The sequence below is a fragment of the Canis lupus genome, chromosome 4, assembly GCF_048164855.1.
Source record: "Canis lupus baileyi chromosome 4, mCanLup2.hap1, whole genome shotgun sequence".
NCBI lineage: Eukaryota > Metazoa > Chordata > Mammalia > Carnivora > Canidae > Canis > Canis lupus.
In genome coordinates, this window is record NC_132841.1 from 57,579,407 (window position 1) to 57,602,239 (window position 22,833).

The 22,833-nt window shown below is 37.9% G+C and overlaps 1 long non-coding RNA gene across 10 annotated transcripts in view; it reads right to left on the bottom strand.

Annotated features, from left to right (window-relative positions):
* LOC140632435 (uncharacterized) overlaps positions 1-22,833 on the bottom strand; it is a 146,263-nt gene that overhangs the window by 69,428 nt on the left and 54,002 nt on the right. Inside the window, exon 4 of one of the 10 annotated variants that reach the window (XR_012029997.1) lies at positions 16,087-16,120. The exons of the other annotated variants lie outside the window; for them this stretch is intronic. This is a non-coding gene — a long non-coding RNA (uncharacterized lncRNA). The remainder of the gene's footprint in view (positions 1-16,086; positions 16,121-22,833) is intronic. 10 annotated transcript variants of the gene reach the window in all.

The following is a 22,833-nucleotide window of genomic DNA, read 5'->3' on the forward strand; positions in this document are numbered from 1 at the left end:
TATTTTAAAAGTCTGAATCCTCTAAATTTCTGGGTCCTGGGTCCTCAAGTCTAGTTCATGGCATTATTGAAAGGAAGCTCTCTTTTTCAGGTGCTACAGACTGAATTATGTTCCCCTCAAATTCACACATTGAAGCCTTAACCCCCAGTGTGGTTTTCTTTGGAAATAAAGCTTGAAAAAAAAAAAGGAAATAAAGCTTTTAGGAAGTAATTAAGGTTAAATGAGATTATAAGACGGGGGTCCTAATCCATTAAAGAGGCTTGGTAGCTTTCTAAGAAGAGAAAGAAATCTCTCTTCCCTGATACATGCACACCCAGAGAAAAGGCCATGTGAAGACATAGGGAGAAAGCAGCTGACACTTTGATCTTAGACTTCCCAGACTTTGGAACTGTGAGAAATAAATGTCTACTGCTTAAGCCCCCCAGTCTGTGATATTTTGTAGTGGTATCCAACCTGACAATGACACCAAATCTCCATCTCATATTCTGCAATGATGCTTTTTCTGTTATATGCGCACATTCACTTTCATGTTATGCTCTCATATACCTTGTGTAATAGAAAAGTTGGAAGTTCTTCACATCCTGGTGTGGAGACTTACATAAAGATATCAAGTGATTTGATTAAATCATGGAGGAGCTGGGTAGCAGAGACCGCATCAGACCTAGGGGTCAGCTCTACACCCAGCTCTCCCTCCCTGCCCCAGAAGCAGATGCTTCCATGTTGGAGATCAGCATCCTCCAATCGTAAACTGTGCTATCAAAGGGACTTTGGTGACACTGTGCTAGCTTCCCACTGATCACCTTTCACCCTACAGCATGTCTCTAATTAGTATGAGAAGGAAGGGGGGGGTGACAGTTTGAAGCTGGTACAGAAGGAGTGAGGGAAGGATTAATTGCCTCCCAGCTGACAGGACAGTAATTAAATTCAGGTTGTTGACTCCAGCCTTGTTTTGATTATATGAAGGATTCTCCAAATGCAGCCACAATTTCCACTGTCTTCTGCTTTTTTTGCAGAAGGCAGGGTGACCTAAACATGCAAACATAGAGAATGACACATTCTTGGCCAGTATCCAGCCCAAGCAACCTCCTGGTGCTAAGCAGAGTTAGGGACTAACTTGCAGTGCTCTTTATAAAACAAAACCACTCAACTTGTGTGCATATGAAGGACAACGTTTGGAGGAAATGATACCTAAGTGTTAGGAAGTTGTTTTAAAAGATGACGCAAGCATGTCATTCATAGGCTCAGGGAATTTAATCCATTCCAAAGAGAAGTTGGAGGCTTTAAGTAGTGATGTTGAGTTGCAGATCTGGAGATTCTACATTCAGCCTTTGTGATTTTGAGCATAGTGTATTTTACCTCCGAACCTCGAATTAAATCCCTGTCCCATCCCTTCTGAAAGAATGAGATCAGAACAAAGTGATTCTCTTCCAGTGCTAATAGTCCTTGCCTAGGACATTTCCACTTTCCATGAAAATCTATTCATGTATAAATATTCCAGGCTTCTTCCCTAATAAAATTATAGCTACTGAGTGGCCAGAATTTTCCCCTGGCCTCCAGATACATAAAAAAAAGGAACATCAGTCTTTGGAGGTAGAATATATTAGCTACCTCCATGTTGTGAGTGATCCTGAAGTCTACTTGTACTGCTCTCTGATGACTAGAGCTCATTTTGGTAAGAAAAGTCCTAATGTCCTTCAGAGTCGAAGTATAAAACCCCCAGGAAAGAGATCATCTCCCAAGATGCAGATGACTGATATCAGTCTTTCCTTTATCAAGTGAAAGTGCTAAGAAATATCATGTAATTACTTGACACTAAGGGTGGAGTGGGACAAGAAAAAGGGTGATCATGCACTTTTTTTGTCTAAGATCAGTTCTGCCTAGCAAGACTTTCTACCAAGATAATATTGTATTTCCTGTTTGCAAGACAAAGAAAATGCACACAGAGACATTAGCACAGAGCTTGGGTCTTGGTCTTCTCATTAGAAGAATAAGAAAAGTAATGATTCCTATGCAGAACTACTGCAAACATCTAAAGAGATAAGGATGCAAAATACTTTCAAGTGTACTATTTCAGTGGAAAAATAATGTTGATCCTTTGTAGGATTGAATTGAAAAATTAATAACTTTTACAGAGGACTGAATATGGGTCAGGTACTCTGATAAGTCCTCTACTTGCATTACTTCATTTAACCCTCATATTCACCTTGTGATGCTATCCCTCCCTCCCACACTCAGCATTTTCAGCCTGAGGTTTAGAGCTGTTAAGTCACTTTCTCAAGGAAAGCATTAGATAAATTATAAATCCAGGATTCAAGTAAGCCTTTCTAATTTCAGAAACTACATTTTTAACTAACCCAAACCCTACTATGTAAGAAAGAGTTTCCTTTCACTGGACATGTCCAAGTAGAGGCTAGAAAAATGAGTGTCAATGACATTGAGTATGAAATTTTTATATGAGGTTAGAGCCAGAATATGTAGACTTCTAAGGCTCATTCTTAGAGAATATAGATTCTACAGACACAGTCAGGGGTTTTAATGCCAGCTCAACCTTAGTTCTGGGTATTCCTTTAACGGCTGAGCAGAGCAGCAGTCAGAGGTGAGTCGAGTTCTAAAACATGAAGACTGTCTTTCTTCCTGTGAGAATTTACTTTCTGTCTCTTTTGTTGGAAATTGCTCAGTTACCCGTTGATTTTTCAGAATATGCATTTTGTTCCTTTTCATCCTATTATTCATTATCTAATCCTCTTTATTTGATGTGCTCCACCATGGGCTTTGGTGCTCAATCCCCATGCCCTCTCATTAACCCAATTTTCTTTCTCATGATCTGTAACAAAATCATGACTAATATGCCTTCCCTGGCTCTATGCTATGGGCCCTGCATATTTGCCACAAGTTAATGGGAACAAAAAGATAATTAATCCACCCAGGTACCATTACTTCTGTGGAAAAGTCTATTGTTCATATTTTTAGAAGTTGTAAGGAAACTTTATTCAATAGGAAATTTGTCATTGGATAGAACAGTAACATCCACATCCCTCTAGCTTCTGCTCGTGGTCTGATTTTAATAAGCAGTCATTTACCAAGCACCTATTATATATACAGGCCTGTGCTTAAAGGATAAACTTTATTTATTTTTTTTTTAAGAATAAACTTTAAAAATCACAGAGAAGAGTCTTTTTTTCCTGATGTGGATGGAAAATAAGAGTATTATCCATAAGTAAATTTCACATAATTAAAATTTGTCCTTTTGAGTCCTGAAACTTAAAGTAGTCCCTTTTCACTGTAAAATTTCTACAACAAATTAAACATTTCCGGGATGCCTGGATGGCTCAATGGTTGAGCGTCTGCCTTCAGCTCAGAGCGTGATCCCAGAGTCCTAGGATTGAGTCCCACATTAGGCTCCCTGCATGGAGCCTGCTTCTCCCTCTACCTGAGTCTCTGCCTCTCTCTCTCTCTCTCTCTCTCTCATGAATAAATAAAGAAAATCTTTTTTAAAACCCTGACATTTAAAAAAAAATTAAACATTTCCTCATCTGCTTGAATAGAATATACACGTAACTTGATACACCTCCTTCTTAATAACTTAGAGTCAGGTACATCAATGACTATGCAATGCCATGACACATTAATTTTCTTGAGGATCCACAGGCTTTTTGTTTTCACTTTAAATATGCCAGTAAGTGCTATACTTTGGGAAGTCTTGAACCTTTTATATATTTACATGTTTTCTATTACTACCACCCATCTACACGCAGGCTTCCATCAACACATACACTGGGCAAAATCTCTACAACTGTTTGAGTATCTGCCTTCAGCCCCACATTCTGAATTGTACTTCTATGTACTTCTATGTCTTCTAAGTTCTGAGAAAAAGGTATAGTGGTTATCTACACCTATGGCTACCTACAATTCCTCCCTTGAATCTGGGTCAGCCCTGTGACTTGCTTTGACCAGCAGAATTCTCCAGAGATTATGCTATGCCAGCTCTGGACCTAACCCTTAGCAGGCCCAACAGCTTCACTTTCACCCTAAGAAGCCAGCCTCCATGCTATGAAGAAACTGAGAACAGACTGTGGAATAATGAAAGCCTAATAGACCCTGGGGTCTCCATGGGCACTGTAGCCACATTCCAGATCCCAGGTGAAGGTAGCTATTTGCATGGCCTCAGCTCACATGAAGCAGTTCCCCCCAACTGGGCCCAGTAAAACTACTATTCATGACCAAAAAAAAAAAAAAAAAAGTTGATTTAAGCCAAAAAGTTTTGGGGTAGTAAAAATATCTTGAAATTATATATAATGAAATTTAAAAAGCTATAAATATGCATTTAGATCACCCTATAAATTAAATATATCATACTTAGAGATGGTGGAATAAAAGGACCCTAAGCTTACCTCATCCCACAGATATACCTAGATAACCCTTACATGAGTGTAAATAATCCAGAAAACAATCAGAACACTGGAATAACAAACTCCACAACTAATGGTGGAGAAAAGGCCACACTGAAGAGGGTAGGAAAGGCAGAGGCGTGGTAGGGAGCTAAAAGGGACTGTAGTCTTCCATGGGTGGGGGGTATGGTTGGGTGGACGGGGCCTGGGCATGGAGAAGTGAGAGAAACAGACTATCATACCAGAGAGCCTACACAGGGAAGATATAACATTTGGCTTTGAAAGTGAGAGGGGTGGAATTTCTGGATCCCTTACAATCAGAGGAGCTTAAAGTCTGGAATTTTAAAACTCAGCAGACTCATTTCTGGGAGAGCCCTGAGAACAATAGGAAGCTAAGTTCCTGCCCTTAAAGATAGCAGAACAAACAGCCTGTGGAGCTACAGTGTAGAAGCAACAATTTGAAAAATTCCTGGGGCACACAGGATGGAAAATAGTTTACTAATTTCAATGTGTTCTGGATGGGCACATTCACAGGGAAAGTCCTCCAGGAATAAAAGAGCTGGCAGGTGCCATCTCCCTCCTCTACCTATCAACATAAACACACCATCGTCTGCAAGAACCAGCACAGTGCCAGTACTCACTACTTAACTTGCTTACACTGTCCCCTGTCCCCTTTCCCATGCTTCAGTGGACCAGCCCTTCCCAATCATGTTTGCTTCAGTCCCAGCACTGCAAGATCCCTCCCCCAGAAGACCAGCACAAACACTGCTAACACTGAGTCTCCCTACCATGGAGATTTGTGGGGCTTCAGTCCCAGAGGCAGTGGTAGCAGCTCTTATTTTGCATGCAGACCTGAATGTACTTTGTTAAAACTGTGTGCCCCATTCCTGTCAGAGACCAAACACTTTTCATAAAAGATAAAGTTGGACTGACAGAAAAAACAACCACGACACAACAGCAGATACATGGAAAACAATAGGAGACACTTCCTGAAGTGAAAGGTTCTGGTGAAAAAGGGCCACGTTAATGCAGGGAACTCCAGGACCTCTTCATCATAATGTCACTAGTTTCAAGAGCAGGAGACATAGCTGAATTCCCTAACACATAGAAACAGACACAGAGAGTTAGACCAAATAAGGAGACAAAAGAATATGTCACAAATAAAAGAACAGGACAAAACTACAGCAGGAGATCTAAGCAAAATGGATATAAGTAATATGCTTGATAGATAATTTAAATTAATGATTATAAAGATATTCACTGGACTTGAGAAAAGTGGAGGACAAGAATAAATATCTCTTAACAAAGAGATAAGAAGGAATGAATAAGAAATGAAGAACACAACAAATGAAAGTAAAAATACACTGGATGGAATAAATAGCAGGCTAGAAGTAGAAAAGCAAATCAGTGATCTGGAAGACAGAGTAATGGAAAGTACTCCAGAGGAGCAAGTAAGACAAAAAAATTATGCAAAATGAGAACAGATTTAGGGAATTCAGCAACACCAGCAAGTGTAATAACATTCACATTATAAGGATTCTAGAAGAATAAGAGAGGTAAAAGGGGCAGAAAATTTATTTGAAGAAGTAATAGCTGAAATCTGAGGAAGGAAGCAGATATCCAGATCCAGGAAGTACAGAACCACCACCACCACCTCCAACAAAATCAATTCAACCTTGGTGTAGGAGATCTACACCAAGACACGTCGTAACTAAGATGGTAAAAAGTAGTGATAAAGAATCTTAAAAGCATCAAGAGAAAAAAATGCAGTTACAGATAATGAAACCCCATAAGGCTACCAGATGAGATTTCAGCAGAAACTTTGCAGGCCAGAAGAGAGTGGCAGGAACATTCGAACTGTTGGAAGAAAACTACAACAATAAAATGCAGCCAAGAATACTCTATCCATCAAGGCTGTCATTTAGGATAGAGGAGAGATAGACTTTCTCAGAAAAATGAAAGCTAAAAGATTTCTCAACCACTAAACCAGCCCTACAGGAAATGTTAACAGGGACTATTTGAGTGAAAAAAGAAAGATCATAAGTAAAAGTAAGAAAAGTAGGAAATACAAAAGCAGTAAAAATAAACATATCTGTAAAAATCAAAGAACTTACAAAATACAAGGATGTAAAATATGACACTATACATATGTATATATAAGATGTGGGGGACAGAGGAATAAAGAATGAGCTCAAACTTAAACAACCATCAACTTAATATAGGCTACTATATGCAGAAGATGTTATATACAAACCCAATGGTAACCACAAATCAAAAACCAGTAATAGTAATAGATATACAATGAATAGAGAAAAAGGAAGTGAAGTATATCAGTAAAGAAAGCCAGAAAATTATGAGAGAGCAAGAGGAGATCAGAGAAGAATTACAAAAACAACAAAACTAGCAGCAAAATGGCAATAAATACATATATATATCAATAATTACTTTGAACAAATATTACTTTGAATGTAAATGGACTAAATGCTCCAATCAAAAGAAATAAGGGGAAAACGGATTAACAAAAAACAAGACCCATCTATATGCTGCCTACAGGAGACTCATTTCAGACCTAAAGACACATCCAGATTGAAAGTGAGGGAATAGAGAAACATTTATAATGCAAATGGATATCAAAAGAAAGCTGGGGTAACAATACTTATATTGAACAAAATAGACTTTAAAACAAAGACTGTAACAACACAAAAGTGAAGGGGAAAATAATGAAGGGGAAAATCCAACAAGATGATATAACAATTATAAATATTCATGTACCCAACACGGAAGCGCTCAAATACATAAAACAAAGTATATCCAGTTATGATAGAAACTCTCAACAAACTATGTTTAGAGGGAACATATCTTGACATACTAAAAATCTTATGTGAAAAACCCACATCTAACATCATACTAAAAAGAAAAACTTGAGATCCTTTCCTCTATAGTCAGGAACAAGACAAGGATGTCCACTTTTACCACTTTTCTTCAATATAGTGCTATAAATCCTAGCCACAGCAAATAGATAAAATAAAGAAATAAAAGGCATCCAAATTGGTAAGGAAGAAGTAAAACTTCAATTATTTGCAGATGACATGATGCTATATGTAGAAAAGCCTAAAAATTCCACCAAAAAACTACTCGAACTGATAAATGAATTCATGGGATACAAAAATCAATGAAAGAAATCTATTGCATTTCTGTACACTAATAATGAAGCAGAAAGAGAAATTAAGAAAATCCCATTTGCAATTGCACCCCAAAATAATAAAATACCTAGGGATAAGCTTAACCAAAGAGGTGAAAGATCTGTACGTTGAAAACTATGTAACACTGATGAAGGAAATTCAAGACAACACAAAGAAATGGAGAGACATTCCATGCTCATGGATTGGAAGAATAAATATTTTTAAAATGTCTTTATTAACCAAAGCAATCTACATATTTAACGAAATCCCTACCAAGTACCAACACCATTTTTCACAAAACTAGAACAGACAATCCTAATATTTTCATGGAACCACAGAAGACCCTGAATAGCCAAAGCAACCTTGAAAAAGAAAAACAAAAGAGGAGGCAACACAACTCTAGGCTTCAGGTTATATTACAAAGCTATAGTCATCAAAACTATATGGCAATGACACAAAAATAGACACACATATCAATGGAACAGAATAGAAAGCCCAAAAATAAACCCACAATTATATAGTCAATTAATCTTCAACAAAGGAGGCAAGAATATACAATGGGGAAAAGACAAATAGTATTGGGAAAACTGAACAGCTACATGGAGAATAAAACTGGACCACTTTCTTACATCATATACAAAGATAACTCAAAATGGATTAAAGACCTAAATGTGGAACTCCAAATCATAAAAATCCTAGAAGAGAGCGTAGGCAGTAATTTCTCTGCCATTGACTGTAGTGACATCTTTCTAGATAGGTCTTTGAAGGTAAAGGAAATAAAAGCAAAAATAAACTATTGGGATTCCTTCTAAATGCAAATTTTCTGCACAGCAAAGAATTAATAAAGCTGAAAGACAACCTACTGAATGAGAGAAGATATTTGCCAATGATATATCCAATAAAGGGTTAATATCCAAAATACATAAAGAACTTATACAACTCAACACCAAAACAAATAAACAAACAGTCCAATTAAATGATGGGCAGAAGACATAAACAGACATTTCTCCAAAGACATACAAATGGTCAACACATACATGAAAAGATGCTCAACATCATTCATCAGGGAAATTCAAGTCAAAATTATAGTAAGATATTACCTCATACTTGTCAGAATGGCTAAAACTAAAAACTCAAGAAACCACAAATGTTGGAGAGAACACGGAGATAAAAGAATCCTCTTGCACATTTGGTGGGAATGCCAACTGGTGCAGCCACTGTGGAAAACAGCATGGAGTTTCCTCAAAAAGGTAAAAATAGAACTATCTGACAACTCAATTATACTGGGTATTTACCCAAGGAATATGAAAACACTAATTGTGTTTATTGCAGCATTATGTATAATAAAACTATGCAAGCAGTTCAAGTGTCCATCGATATATGAATGGATAAAGAAGATAGTATATTCATACAATGGAATATTATTCAGCCATAAACGAGAACAAAATTTTGCCATTTGCAACAACATGGTTGGATCTAGAGAGTATAATGCTAAGCAAGATATGTCAGTCAGAGAAAGACAAATACCATATGATTTCACTCTTACATGAAATTTAAGAAACAAATGAACAACTTGGGGGAAAAAAGAAACAAACCACAAAAACAGACTCTTAACATACAGAACAAACAGATGGTTACCAGAGGGGAGGTAGGTGGGATATGAGTAAGAAAAAGTGAAAAGGATTTAGAAAAAAAATATGCGTGTATCATACTTAGTAATGTACTCTGATATCTAGTTAGAATGGTCAGAAAACTAGTTTTCCCATCTATCTAGATAGAGCTATATTCCATAAAGTTGGTGTTAGGTTGTGAAAAAGCAGAGAAATGTCTGTTCTTAAATTTGTCTAAGGAAAAATACAAGGGTGGGCTGAATGTGGTATAAGACTAGATGGGAACAGGAGACTGGCTAATGAAACCAAACAAAAAGTTACATTAGGAACCAAGAATATAGAGGCGAGAAGGAATGGGTAGTAGAATGACAAAGAATCATAGGAAGATTCACTAGGTAGCTGAGACCTTGTTCTGAAATGTTTTTGAAAGAATAGAATGTCAATTATAAACATGGATTAATGGAAGAATAGCTATTGCATCCTTAGCTGTGACTAACTGGAAGCTTACAGTTTGGCTTAAAAGGCTTTATAAACACAATGTTTTAAGTTGATTCAAGTATAAAGTTGGCAATATTCAGTTAATCTTTTTAAACAAATATATTTTGAGAACCTGTTCCAGATGATAGATAAACATCTGTGGAAAACATAGCCAAACAACCTTACCTTCTTGCAGATTACATTTTCTTTGGAAGAGAGACATAACAAGCCTAATAAGTAGGTCAATTATGCCATAGATTAGTTAAGAGCTATGAGAAAACAAACCAACCAGAATTATGATAAGAGATCAGAGAGGCATTACAAGTGAGTGGTAAATCTAAACAGGGTGATCAAGTTCAGTGTCATTGAGAAAGGAGGATGTGAGCACAGACCTGAAGTAGAGGAAGGAATGAAGGATGTGCAAATTGGGTAGAATAAGGTACTGTGCCTGGCTGAGGCAGAGCCACTGAAATGTCAGAGTCACACATGCCAGGAGCAGGCCTGGCAAGTGTGAGGAACACAGAGGACAATGTGGCTGGAGTGGACCTGGTGAGAGGGTAATGGCAGTAAGAAAGGTATGCATGATCACAGGCAACAGATCTTGGAGGCCTTGACACCACTCCTAAGGAAGCTTTTGGAGGTATGAACAGAGGAGTGATAGGATTCATTTTTTAAAATATCATTCCAGCTACTATGTTGAGAATCAACTATAGAAGAACAAAGGTTAAAGTAGCAAATGTATTTAGGAGGTTATTTACTTGATCCAGTAGAGAACAGTGACTTTCATCAGGTTGGTGCATGTACATGTGCGCACACGCACGTGCACACACACACACAAATGATTGGAATTTAAAAGAACTTTTGGAGAAGCACCAGTCACAGGATCATAAACAGGACATTGAAGTTTCTTTCTAAGCCTGAGGCCTTAAGACCTTGGGTGGACATTTACAAGGGGGAGATTCTGCTCACCTCAACATTCTAGTCTTCTTAAGAGGGTCCTTAAAATTTTGCCACCAGAATGGTTTTTAAAATAATTCAATTCTGATTTAGATATGAATTACTCCTGGGGCCCAGACTCTATAAATAATTGTCATTACATATCTCTGAATGAAGAAACAGAAAACTGAGTATTGTCATAGGTAAGGATGGGAGGGGGCAGTTGGACATGCTCTACACACATCCCAAAAGAATCACTTTCTTTTAGGTGGAAGTTAAGGAAAAATTGATTACAAAAGGAAAAAAAAGTGATAACTACAATCATCATTGGGAGATGTTGGGTTTGTTATGGAGAAGTTTCCTCATTTTAGTCAACAAAAACATGAAAGGGAGATGTGAGATAGATCTCCCCATTCTGCAGTGTGCTCCTTCTCTTTGACTTCTAAGTCTTCAGTAAATGTAGTGAATTCACAACATGCTTTAATGCAGAGTGTGTATTTGTGTGGTGTGTGCATATATGATGTGTTATGTAAAGGGACTGGGGAGTGCATGCAAGAAGGCTGATACAACAGGCAACTCACAAGGAGGGCTAAAATAGTATAGGATGCTATGTACGCCAATAGCAAATAATAGAGGCAGCTATGCCAATGGAAAGCTGGAGAAAAGGGCCAGAATAAGAAGCCTCTAAGCTGAGACCTAAAGAATGAATAGATATTATCAAATCAAGAGAGAGGATATGAAGAAGAAGAATATTCCAAGGAAGAGCAACACCATATGTGAAGGCCTTGGGGTAAAAAAGAAGAGAATTGGCTTTTTCTAAGAAGTAAGCAAGGTCACTGTGGTGTCATGGGAGAATGTGCATGGAACAAACCTCATAAAGAGTTAAAGTTGATGGGATCCCTGGGTGGCGCAGTGGTTTAGCGCCTGCCTTTGGCCCAGGGCGCGATCCTGGAGACCCGGGATCGAATCCCACGTCGGGCTCCCGGTGCATGGAGCCTGCTTCTCCCTCTGCCTATGTCTCTGCCTCTCTCCGTCTCTCTCTGACTATCATAAATAAATAAAAATTTAAAAAAAGAAAATATTAAAAAAAAAAGAGTTAAAGTTGAGGCAAGACAGTGGGAGTCACTGAGAAGTTTTATGTTGGGAACTGCTAGGACTACATTTCTATTTTAGACAATTTCCTCTGTCTGCAGTGAACAAAGAATCCACTTAAGAATTACACAGGAGTCTAAGAGAAAGAGGACGGTGGCCTGGATAGTGGAGATCAAAAAAGTAAAAATATTTTTTTCATAAACATATTTAATGCTATGGGAAAATTCAGACAATAAATTCACATTATAATTTTGGTTTCATACATTTATATTGACATTTATATTTCTGTCTTATTGAAGGCATAAATTAAGTAGATGTACTGATTGACCATATGCAGTGAAGTGGGAGAGAAGAAAAGATGGTAGCCAAGTTTCCTTTCAAAACAAATGCATATCCTTTACTCAATTCATATTTTAAAAACAACACTTCAGATTTTAGAGGCTAAGTAGTATACAGTAGAAAGAACATAATCCTGCCAGGTAGAAAATTTAAGTTCTATTCTCAGTTTTGCCATTGGCTATGTAACCTTCCCTTGCTAAAGGAATCAAGAGGCCTCACCCCGCATGAGATAGGAAATCCACTGATCTTTGAAAAACAGGAGGCTTTAGCTTGATGGTGGGAGCCAGGCTAGTGCCACAAACAAGAGGAACATCTCTCTCTCTGCCTCTCTGGCAGAGAGCCACATAATACATTGATTCCATTTGGCAGCAGCAAAGTAGTTAATGAAAACTCCTCTTTCAAGATGTGACATGTTCCGCGTGAGCTGTCAAAAGGAAAGTTTACATAATGAAGAGTACTGGCATGGATCAAAGCCATCTGGAATATCCCAATTCCCCTCTGGGCATCTTGTGACTAGGGAGTCCTTATGAGAGCAAAGCAGAGAGATGAATTCTGGTTCCATGAACCATTAGCCAAAGGGATTGGCTCTTGATACTAAAAAGTTAAGATTGGAGGTTTGATTTTTAGAGGATCAGTGAACATAATATTTGGATAGAGGACCACCCAGAACACGTTCACTGTAATTCTAATAACAAACAGTCCTCTATTTCAAGTTGTCTTCATCTCTACTCGCTCTGTGGTTTAGTTGGCTTAGACACATGGGTGGTACTCCATTGCTCAATCCCAAACAAGCGGCTCTGGGGTGGGTATACAAAATATGTGAGTCCAAATAGAGAAAATCTCTTTTCTGGAAATGCAGGGGCCAAGAAGCTGTCCCCCTCCCCCAGCTGTCCTCCCTAGCAACCACCCTCCCCACACACACACACACACAAACCACTCTTAATTTCTATCTGCAAATATGTAGCTCTAGGAGCTAGCTTGCATTTCTCTGACCACTCTGACAGGGGAAGTTCACAGAACAGTGGCAGAATTGAAACTAGAGTCTAGATTTCCTGACTGCCACTCTCATGCACTTTCTGCTGTGTGCTGCTTAATCTTTAAAATATCCAACGTTCTTTTGAAAATATGAGTTGCGTAACTAAGTGAAGAGATGGCTTATCTGACAATGGAGCCAATCAGGAGAATAAGGAGATGAGTGATGGGTCATTATTTCATTATTTAGGCCCCGAAGCTAGCCCTGTCTCTGGACTTTTAAGTTATGGGAGCCAATACATTCCTTTGATTTTTAGGCCATTAGGAGTTACATTTTGGTTATTTATAATACAAAGATTCCTAATTGACATATAGATTTTCTTTCTCTGAATCCAAAGTACTGTAACACCTAATTCATGGTTTTGCCAGCATATGACATTTAATACAGAAGAAAATATAGAGGAGAATCTGTACTCTTTTTCCCTCCATCAGGGAAAAGAACAGAAGAGGAAGACCAAGAAGAGGGAAAAGAAGAAGGCAAATGTTCTGAATTCAAGAAGTCCATAAATGTTCTGACTTCAAATTCTGTCCATATTTCATTCAATATCCCAGAACATGACAGAGGGGGCTCTCAGGGTACATGTAAGTAAGAGGCAGATTATGCTTTGTTCTATACCTTCCTTCTAATGAGGCTGTTTAGAGTTTGAAATGACAAGACGCATGTGAAAGAATTTTGGCAAGTCTACAGCCTGATAGTCTGGTATCATGATTAGCTCAAAATACATGCTCTTATTTATATGCTCAATTTAGTATCACATTCTGAAATGAAAAACAACCTGCCAATGCAGAATACATGTACATGTTTGGTGTTGGACTAGGCAAGATGAGAAGTGTGAATAGTCATTCAAGTCAGTATTAGTCATTAGAGATTAGTAATCAGCACATCTGGAGTATATATTGCTCTTTTAATGAAAGATCTATTTCTAGAGAACAAAGCACATAATGACATTTTACATTTTTCCTCCATCAGGTAAGGTGATTTCCAGGGCTCTAGAACCTGCACCGTGTACCATAGATCTACAGAGAAAGTATATAAACATTTTCCCAGAAGAATTTATATTCTAAAATGCAAGTTCTTTTTTTTTTAAGATTTTATTTATTTGAGGAAGAGAGAGAGAGAACATGCACAGGAGCAGAGGAAGGGGCAGAGGGAGATAGAGAGGGAGAAGCAACTCAGCTGAGTAGGGGGCCCAATGCAGGGTTCCATCCTAGGACCCTGAGATCATGACCTGAGCCAAAGGCAGTCACTTGACTGACTGAGGCCCCAGTCACCCATAAAATGCAAGTTCTTGACAATTTTTAAAAATTAATGAAGCTCACAAAAGTGACAGCTGAAAAACATAGCTATTTGTCATCACTCCTACTATAGGCATTTCATCTGCATATTGACTATCTCCATGCATAGATCACTAATCTCTATAGTCTAAATATATGTGAATTTAGAGAAGAAACTCCAAATCAAGAAATGACAGCTTTGAAAATAGTTAACTTATTTTCAGTCAATTTTCTATTCTCTTCTTTACCTCCCCTGTATTTTCTTTCAAAAGCTATCAGGAAATAAGTGTTCTCAGACTTCATAAGCTACCTTCCTTCTAGAGATGTTTAAAAGGGAGGGGGGAATAGTTATCTTACTTTTAGCCACTTAAAATTGATTACTCTTATTAATACAACATTTTAAATTAGTATTTCATTTGCTTTACTTCTTGCAAGCATGGGCCTTGTCTAATTTAAGTTTTGTTTCATGGTAGGCAACGTCATTTTCATAGTGAATCACATAACAGAGTAGGCAGTTGATCGAATGTAATCAGTAGGTGCTGTGAGGTGCTCCAGCACATGCGCTGTATGGAAAATTACCCATTAGGAAATGACCATGGTGCTGGAAAATGGACCCAGGCACTCAGGAGATAATATGGTATTCTTCATGGAATCAGCACACACACTGCCTGTGGCTCCTTCCTCTCTTCCAACTTTTTCTTGTAGACACTACTTCTTAGCAGCCTTCAGCCATTCTTTTTCACTCCTTCAAACATGCCAAGCCATTTCCTTGTTATTGGGCTCTTCCCTCTGTTCCCTGAGAACCTTTAACTCCTTCTGTGAGTGACAGATAGTAGAACTATGCTGTGCAACTCAGATACTAGCTCCATGCTGCTTTTTATATTTAAATTAAAATTATAGTTGACTCTTGAACAAGAGGGGTCTAAGGGTCCTGACTCCCTCTAGTCAAAAATCTGATTATTTTTGACTACCCCCAAATGTAATTACTAATAGCTTACTGTTGACTGGAAGCTTTTCTGAAAACATAAGTAGTTGATTAACACTTATTTTGTATGTTGTATGTGTTATATACTGTATTCTTAAAATAAAATAAGCTAAAGTAACTGTTAAGAAAATAATAAGGAAGAGAAAATACATTTACAGTGTCGTACTTAAAAAAAATCCACATGTAAGTGGATTGGTTTAGTCAAACCTGTGTTGGTCAAGGATCAACTGTGCATAAAATTACAAATTCAGTTTGTCACACTAGCTACACTTCAATGTTCACAGTAGCTAGTGGGTATTATACTGGACTGCACAAATATAGATCACCTCCATCACTGCAGAAAAGTTCTATTAGATAACATTATTCTAGAAAATAAGTTCCTTTAGGGCAGAGCTCACTGTCCATCATGTTCCCTGTTGTATTCTAGTGCCCATCACAAAGCCTGGACTATGGTAGGTGCTCAAATATCTATTGAATCAAAGTATAAATGAATGGATTAAATAATGAAAGGATTACTGAACAACTACTAGTAAGGAAGATCTTACATTAAGATTAGGAACTAGAATGGATAGTTAGGGTCAGTTATTTGAAAAGGATTCAAATTCTAGCCCTGAGTTGGATAGGTTGCCATAAAATACACTATGTATGTAATTGTTCCCTCATCTTCTTCCCACACTAGAACAAAGGCTCCCTGAGAACGGGGAGTTCTCTTATTCACTACTGTGTCCTCAACACCCAGAACAGAGCCTATCTGTGGTAAGGAAACATACCAGCTTGTCCCTTTGTGCATCCTCATTTTCATCTCTAAAAATAAAATGAAAATTTCACTTTTAGAAGACGGTGCATATTCATTTCCAAAATACTTCACTTATATCATTACCTTTCATATTGCCTTCCCAATTTTGTTTTCTTAAAGAGATGTTTTAATCTATAGATCTTTGTTTTAAATCTATAGGTCTCTCCTTGTTCTCAGTGACTATTTGACACAGAATGTGGTCTTCAACTCCCATTGCCTTTTCTTCGCTCCTCAGGCTGTGGCCCTGCTTAGCACTTCCTCTTTCAATCCACATCCATACCAGGGTGTCTACTTTTTTCATTTTGACAATTAGCTGTCACCCCCTAGCTAAGGATCTAGTGGCTGCAAATGAGTTAAAGTGTTCCTTTTCCAGGAAAACAGGAGACCTCAGCAAGATTTCTTGGAGTCAACTTAATTCTGAATCTTAGTTACCTCTGCAAGGCTCAGATTCAACCTCTTCTCCTTCATAAAGCCTTTCCTTTCTCTCAGAATTAAATGTGAACGTGCTTTTGACTTGAGCCTAAGCACATGCGAAGTCATTTACTCAAAGTCAGAAGATGCCCAAGCACAGCACCCCAGAGTCCATCTAGACCACAGTCATCCCTATATCCGCTCACAGAAATTCATCTATTCCTTTCCTATGACAGAGATTACCATCTATCTTGTACTATAATGATTTATTCTTGGGTCTTATCTCTATAAGACAGCAATTCATCTTTATATATCACTCAGCCTTACACAGAATAAGCACTCAATAAGTGATTTTCATGTGAATGAGACAGAGTGTCTTGCGTTGGGCCCATGCTTTGGATTTCATATTCTTAGCTAACAATATCTTTGCAAGATGGAAGAGAAAGTCTTTCAGTCTTGTGAAATGAAAATAACAAATAAACTTTCTGTGAAATATACAGGACTTAATATTGTAGGATTTAAAAGTGACCAGAAACTCCACCCCAATCTAAATTTTCACTCATGTTAGCCTATCATTGTAAGGACAATTGGTAGGGGGTAGGAGAAGCCAAGTTATAAAAAGTGGCACTTTAAAAAAAAAAAAAAAGATTTTATTTATTTGAGAGAGAGAGAGCACATACACACAAACCAAGGTAAAGGCAGAGGAAGAGGGAGAAGCAGACTCCCTGCTGAGCAGGGAATCCAATGCAAGGCTTGATCCCAGGACTCTGGGAGATGTTTAACCAACTTAGCCACCCAGGCACCCCTGAAAAGTGGCACATTTTTATTATTTAGATAATAAGTTAGAATGAAGATCTGGTTAAATATGGGTTGAAGAGGCCATTCACGAAATGACACCAAAAAAAAAAAAAAAACAAAACAAAGAGGGTCATGAGACACGTAGAAAGGTAGTCAAGACAGATAGAGGCTTTTTATTTTTTTTATTTTTTTTTATTTTTTTATTTTTTATTTTTTTTTGATAGGGGCTTTTTAAACTAATTATTCCCTCCCCAAGTTATGGCACAGACCCTGTTGCTTTAATGCTCATTCTCCTCAATGTTATCATCCCATGCTTACTTCTGGTAGTAGTTCCTAAAATTTCAGCATTTGAGACACATACATTTGAGTTGTAGCTTTTTAAAAAATATTTTATTTATTTATTCATGAGAGAGGTAGAGTACTGGTCACAAGACACCATCAAGTCAAAGGGTGGGGCTAAGGCCTTTTGAGAATCTCCTGGGGAAAGACATTTTCTTCCTTTTTTGGAGGTTTACTGAATAATCAGAGTGAAGTAATCCTAAAGTGATTGAGGGTCACCACATAGAATCTAAGAACACCAACACAGAGGAAAGAACAGATAAAGAAATGGAGAAATATATGGTCCTTATGATACCGCTTAGATTACTGATCCATCTATATCTGAAGCCAGCCAGAATCAACCCTGAATATTTTAAGCACATCAGCTAAAAACTCTTTTTCTTTTGCTAAAGCCAGTTTGATTTGGGCTTCTGCCATTTACAACCAAGCAAGATCTGAGTAATAACCTAGTTTACTAGGAAAAGTGGTAGGACCAAGAGTCAAATCTAAGAATGTCTCTCAAGGTAAAATTTAGGTGAGTTTTTCATTATATCAGAAGTTCTCATTTGAGGTGGGGAGGGGCATGAGATTTCAGAATCACTTGGAGGAACTTTTCTAATAGATACATTTACTCTCAATAGTCCCCTGCCCCCACAGAAACTAGAATAAATGAAAACTCAGGGATGGGAGGAAAGAAGGGAAATGAAAAATATAAGCAAATACACTTTGAGAAAACTCCCTGGGCAGCCTCGGTGGCTCAGGGGTTTAGCGCCGCCTTCAGCCCAGGGTGTGATCCTGGAGACCCGGGATCGAGTCTCATGTCAGGCTCCCTGCATGGAGCCTGCTTCTCCGTCTGCCTGTGTCTCTGCCTCTCTCTCTCTCTCTCTCTCTCTCATGAATAAATAAATAAAATCTTAAAAAAAAAAAAGAAAACAAAACTCCCTGAGTGAGTCATACTTCCCTAGCTGTAAAACAACTCTACTCTCTCATGTTGCTTTGTTACATTGAGTGCCATGGGTACTCCATTAGGGTACAGCAGTGAGCCTCTAATTTAAAGCACTGTCTCACACTTTATGAATCAAATATCTGGTTTCTGAACTAGCAACAATGAACTATGCATTGGACAGTTTTCGTTCCTAAAGGAACAGATCAACTTCTCTGGGTCCCCGGAATAAAATTAAATTTTACAACTGCAGGAGCTAAGTGCATAACAATCACGTTTTTGGAGAAGGAAATCCACCAATGACTACTGGAGGGCCACTTTGTCTCCTCACCAAACAGAAATGATCATATCCTCAAAGATGTAGAACAAAGTACCAGTTGTCAGCTCCTGTACAAATTTCTTGTTCTTTGGAATGTTTACCTAATTTTGCACAGATTAGGCTATGTTGTTAATAGATCTCAGCCATATAAAGGTAGTGAAAATCTACTTTTGGATATTACCTAGAAAAAACAGCAGGGTTTTACAATGGCTTTGGACTGCAAAGCTAAGACAGACTGTTGGGCAGGTCTGTGCCTAAAGCAGGAATGGCAAATAAGCCAATTCTGAACACTTAGCAGTGCCTGCCAGGAACACAAATTGAAAAGAACTGTGAAGTCTCCTATAGATCCAATGGGAAAGGATATTAGATCCATTACTGATGTCTATCACAGTCATGGAAAGGGAAAGTAGTCGCTTGAGTACAATCTACTTATCCTCTCTGACCTAAACCGTCCACGACTAACAAAGGCCTGCGGTTTTATTTTTCAGCTTGTACAACTTTGTGTAAATATTCTCAAATATGTGACTGTATTGGCACTTGGCCATTATTTTGCAGCTATATTTCAACAAATTGGCTTATTTTGAGAAATAACCCTTAAAGCTGTGTCAGCCACATCCACAGCTACACCTTTACTGACTTTTTCAGGAAAACTTTTCTTCCACAATTTTCTTCCAGTTTGTACAAGTGAACAGGATGGATATAAATTGATAAGCTTCACCTTTAGGAAGAGATACTTTATCATTCTGGGAAAAGCTAAGTTACATGAATTAAATTTTATATCAATCTTCCTTCTTCCAAGTATCAGCTGTGCCTCCTTATACTAATCATTTGGCCTTTCTGACACCTATTAGCTGTGGAAATGCCCCACTGAAATAATGCATGTAAAAATGCTCTATTGGGAAGTACTATATAATTAGGACTTTTTACTCTGGAGAAATCACTATGTAACATTCAGAGATCCTTTGTTAATTGCAAGCCCCTAAAAGTCTATCTATTTCAGTTTCACTTAGGATTAAGTGAACTCAAACTCACCATGCAGGGTGACAAGTTTGGTGAGAACTCTTAAATTGACTCACCTGATACCTTTAGCCTTGTCACCCTGCTGAGAATTATTCCAACCTCCTTCCAGGACACTTAGAGTTCTCTTACTGAACTCCCCACTCTGATCTATCTTTATCTCTTACTAGAATAGAAAATGTTCATGTTGCCATTTTCGATCCTATAAAGCTGCCATTCTCATTATTCCTGCCCAGACTACCACTGTTGACTCTATCCTGGGCCTATTAACACAGGTTCCAAACTCCTCAAACCTCTAGCTTTGTTTATCTTCTATTGAATTATCTGAGCAATGTGAATTGGCTCTATCTTTGCATCAAACCGGTACTTTGGGGAGTTGTCATTTTTATATCCACATGTCTCTCCTTGAACCCTTCTTCTGTTCTAATTTTATATTTTTCTCACTCCCATCTGTCTTTACTTTTTTAAAACTATAAAACTAATAGTTATTTGGGGCTTGTAGATAAGAAAATTAATGTCCATAAAGGCTAATGAGAAGTGTCCAAGGTCACAGAGATAGTACATATTGGGGATAGAATTTGAACTCCAGTGTGCATGACTTAAAAGTGCCCACTCCTTTCAGAGTATAATAGTGCTTTTCAAATCCTCAGTCTTCCAGCTGTCTTCATCCTGTACCTCACGTCACAACTGCACTAAAAAAGTCTATGACAAAATCTGTTCATCATCTAAGACACAGATACACCATTATTGCAAGCACAATTTAAATACTAAGCAGCATTGCTGAACTTGATGATTTGGGACAAAATCCCAAATATCTAGGGGCCTTTAACAAGAGTAATAGGGGAAAAACTATAGGTCAGCATTACTGGTCACTTGTTTAGGACACAATAAGAATTTTAAATGTGTCCATTTTGCTAGCTGGAAATGAATATGCAGGTCAAATCTTTATGGTTTTCATAGGTTATGTCAGAGGAGAACAGAAGTACTCCATTTTGTTCCAAAACTCTGGACTTGGGAAAATTGCCAGGTTTAAAATTATAGAACCCAGAGTTTATTTTCCTAGTCAATAATTTGAGAGTAAGTGAAATGAAGATCAAGAAGGTCAAAGGATTACCCAACATTCAGGACTGCTGATACTTCTCCAAGTGTCAGACTTATAACAGACTATGAGATCACACATATGGATTCCTTAGCTGAACCCAGTAATGCTTGGTGATGTAACTGACCGACATTCGGGACAAGCTCCTTCCTTATGTAGTACAGTCTAGTAGTGTGTAATTTGGGAACTTGCAGCCCCTGGGTCATAGTTCAAGCAGGAATGACTGCAGCTAAGTAGTTTTTCCACATATCCAAACCTACGCTCTTTTGGTGAAACTAATATTGCCTAATGTTCCTTAAAGCAATATTTCTATAAGAGGTCAGCTAGTAGGTGCTCTACACTTTCAGCAAGTTTGTAAAATATAGTTCAAACATATTTAATTTGTTCAGATTTATACTATCAAATTTATTGGTGCCTTTGCTATGTTAATGAGCCCCTTGACACTAAGAAATGACTGTATATTACTTTTTTTAAAAGATTTTATTTATTTGACAGAGAGAGAGAGAGTGACAACACAAGCAGCAGGGAGTGGGAGAGGGAGAAGCAGACTCCCCACTGAGCAGGGGAGCCTGACACACAAGATCAATACCAGGACCCTGGGATCATGACCTGAGCTGAAGGCCGATGCTTAACAGACAGAGCCACCAGGTACCCCAACTATATATTACTCCTCATACCTTATTGCACACTAAATAGCACAACTGACCCAAGGAATACAGTTGGGAAACTGTGCCCACTACTCAACCCACATTTTGGATTAAATGCTTCACACACCAGACAGGTTTCCTCTTTACCCTTTGCTCTTGTTTTTTAATGAAGCCCTAAAGAACAGAAATCTCCATAATATAACTAGTGTTTATACAAACTCAGGAGCAAAATAAAAATGCCAGTGAAAATCAGACAAATAGAACAATGACAAACAGCCTTAGCTCAGTATTTTTCTTCCTTCATGTAGCAAAAGATTGCTTCGTATGGAGTGAATTGAAGTCTGCTCCATAACAGGTACTTTGGTAGGGACAGACATGAACCAGAAGACCCTGTCACAAGCCTTGAAGGGCTGTCAATGGCAGCTACAGAATTTATATACATTAGAAATTAGGGCTAATTAGTCTGACAGGATGAATGGGGACTTGGGGAGAGTTTGGTGACCTGCCTTGATTTTGAGTGTGCAGAGCAACATCACTGCTACATTGAATAATTTGTTGAAGGGCAAAATTTGGCAGGGTTGAAAGAAATTGTGGAAAGATGATATCCTTGAGCCTCCCCTTGGTTCTGCCATTAGAAGCAGGCCTTGTAACTGGGGAGACACATGACAAAACAGATTATCATACAAAAAGGAGAGCTCTAAACAAGGAACAGCATATTGTGCTCAGGGAGGCCAGAACAGTTAATTGACTCTAGGGACATTTTAATCTACATCCATAACAGAAAAAATATTTCAAATTGCTGTTAGATAGCCATTTTGCAAAAAGAAAACACAGTATTCTCACTTGTTGCCCTATGGAAGGAGACATTGTATAACACAGTCTCTTGAACAAAAATAAAAACAATGTACTGGCTTGATGCTTAGTCTATGTACTTTCAAAACTTTTTATTATCAGAACTGGACTGGGAACAGAAAATGCATGTTCTTATACTGTCTATCCTCAACCAAATGATCTTAAATCCTTTAATATCTAAGGGATTCTGTTTCTTCACGCATATATTGGGAGAATTGAACTACGGTATCAAGAAAGTCCATCTTGGCTCTAAAATAATATGATTTTATAATATTCTTCAATGCTTCTTAGAATTCAGATAGTGGTTAAATAATTAG